The sequence below is a fragment of the Zalophus californianus genome, chromosome 14, assembly GCF_009762305.2.
Source record: "Zalophus californianus isolate mZalCal1 chromosome 14, mZalCal1.pri.v2, whole genome shotgun sequence".
NCBI lineage: Eukaryota > Metazoa > Chordata > Mammalia > Carnivora > Otariidae > Zalophus > Zalophus californianus.
In genome coordinates, this window is record NC_045608.1 from 41,343,113 (window position 1) to 41,345,869 (window position 2,757).

The 2,757-nt window shown below is 44.3% G+C and overlaps 1 pseudogene; it reads left to right on the top strand.

Moving 5' to 3' along the window:
• The first annotated feature begins 1,172 nt into the window (after positions 1-1,172).
• LOC113912832 lies at positions 1,173-2,250 on the top strand (annotated as a pseudogene).
• Positions 2,251-2,757: the final 507 nt, after the last annotated feature.

The following is a 2,757-nucleotide window of genomic DNA, read 5'->3' on the forward strand; positions in this document are numbered from 1 at the left end:
AGGAGTTGAAAGTCTTGCCAGTAGAGAGCTGCTCATTACCCTATCCTCACCACAATGGAGCTGTCACCTCTCTTTCACAGGCAAACGCCTCAGGGGCCTTCCCTGCTTGGGTCTTACCCCTGCAGTTGTCTGGTGGGTGGAGTCTCCTGCTTCAGAGCTCCTATCCTCCTCCCCAGTCAGAGGTTGAGAGGTCTGTAAGGAGTGACTCTCTCACTATCACAACCCTCTTACAGATTGTTGGTGGAGTTTTGTCCCTAATCACTCTGTTGCTCGACATCAGCCGTTTATAACCCCCAATTTAACTCCACCTCCCCTGCCCCACCACACTGCAACCTTGCTAAGTATGGCACAGCCTTGGCAACTTCACTGACCCATATTCCATTAATTTACAGATACTTTCTCTCTAGTTGTGTTATAATTTGCACAATTCCTCACCTCCTCAGAGAATTACCTGACTTCCTGGATACCTTGCTAAATTGCTTCACAAACTCCCATGTCCTCACAATCTTTTTTATTGATTTCCCCTGGGAGAACTCTCTTCCTCCTACTGAATGGCTTGACACCCCAATGATGCCACACAGAGAAAAATCTAATTAACACTCACACAAGTCAGCATGATATAATTAAGAGTTGAGGTTCTGAAGTCAAACTGCCTCAATTCAGTTTTGCCCTTCCCTAAAGAACATTACCATTTACTACCAAGAACTTGATAAAATTACTTAGTCTTTCTGTTTCTCAAGTAAATAAAAAATAATTATGGAAACCTTAGTTATATAGTTGATAAGGTAGATCTGATGGATAATATGTCCAATTAAATATCCTAAAGAGGCAATACACTTTTCTTTCAGTTGCCCATGAATACTCACAAAAACTATTAGGCCACAAAGAAAAAAGCCTCAGCAAAGTCCAAACAGTAAACAGTAAAGACAGTATTCTCTAATTACAACACAATATAACTAAAATTTAATAAAAATCGAAGGGCCAAAACTTCTTCTATGTGGAAATTTAAAACTATTTTAAACAATGCTTAGAACAAAGAGAAGTCACCAACTGAAACCGTAGACAATGATAACATACACAGACTTGTGATGTTACTTGCTGCAGCCAGCCTGCACTCCACGTGTTCCTGTGTCTCAGCCTCCTGGCTCCTCTACCAGCCTCCGCAGATCGCAATGCAGGAAGAAATCACCACACTAGCCATTGACAATGGCTTTGGCACGTGTAAAGTTGGCTTTGCTGGGTATGATGACCCCTAGACACGTTCCCATTTATTGTCAGGCACCCAACACCAGTAAATCACGGTGAGCATTAGGCAGAAGGACAGCTACATGGGTGACAAGGCCCAGAGCAATTGCTGCACACTGACCACGAAGTACCACATGGAGCGCGGCATCATCACCAACTGAATTGGGGAAAACCTGGCTCCACACCTTCTATAATGAGCTACATGTTGCTCTGGAGGAGCACCTGGGACTGCTGACTGAGGCACTCCTGAACCTCAAGAGCAACAGACAGAAGATGACTCTGATCACATTTGCGACCTTCAACCCTGGGTCATGTGCATGGTCATCCAGGCTGTGCTATCCCTTTATGCCTCTGCTCACACCTCTGGTATTGTCATGGGCCCTAGGGATCTACTAGGGCTATACCCAACCTCAGTCATCCTGGGTCTGGACTTTGCTGGCTGGGACCTGGCTGACTTCCTCATGAAGATCCTCATGGAACATGGCTACAGCTTCACCTCCACCACTGAGCAAAAATCAAGAACTCTGCTGTGTCACCCTGGACTTGCAGCAGGAGATGGCCACCACTTTGTCCTCCTCCGACCAGGAGAATTATGAGCATCCAGATAGCCAGGTGATCACATGAGCGATGAGTGGCTCTGGTGTCCAGAGAAGCTCTTTCGTTTCTCCTTCCTGGGTATTGAGTCCTGTGAGACCATATCCATGAGACTACCTTTAACTCCATCATGAAATGTGATGTTGAAATTTAGAAGGACCTGTATGTCAACATGGTGTGTCTGGTGGGACCGTCATGTACTCTGACATTGCCAATAAGATGCAGAAATAGACTACTGCCCCGGCTCGCAGCAAAATGAAGGTCAAGATCATCATTCTTCCTGAAAGTAAATACTTGGTGTGGATTAGAGACTCCATCCTGGACTCACTGGCCACCTTCCAGCAGATGTGGATCAGCAAGCAGAAGAAGGACAAGTTGGGCCCCTCCATCATTCACTGCAGATGTTTCTAAATTGTCTGAAAGAAGATTCACTGCATTTGCTGCATGAGGTGACTCAGAAGTATACATTTGCCTCACCTCCTGCTGGCCTCATGAAACTGGAATAAACCTTTGAAAGAAAGTTATCATTGAAGGTTGTATCTATTATTAGCACTGGATTGTAGAATTTGCTGCTGACTTTGATGTTGTATTCAAGTTAAGTGTTCCCTTGCATATGTTTAAAACCCTGCATATGTCTTTGATTTAAATCCTTAGTACATGTGGCTTAGTCACTTTCTAACTAAGGTGAAAGAACAGGTTTATAGAAGAGAAATCCATTGGCTTGGTGAGAATTTGCAAGACCATCAATTTCTTGATATGTGTGGAGTATTAATGCGTAAGAACTGACTATTCCAGGATTTCTCTAGAGGCTGGCAAGAGTTCTTGGACCACTTGTTATTTCTGTCTTGCTAGTCTTATAGGGTTGGCAAAGTCCAAGCCTTCTCACTCAGTTTCCTTTCTTGCCTGATATTTCCCTGC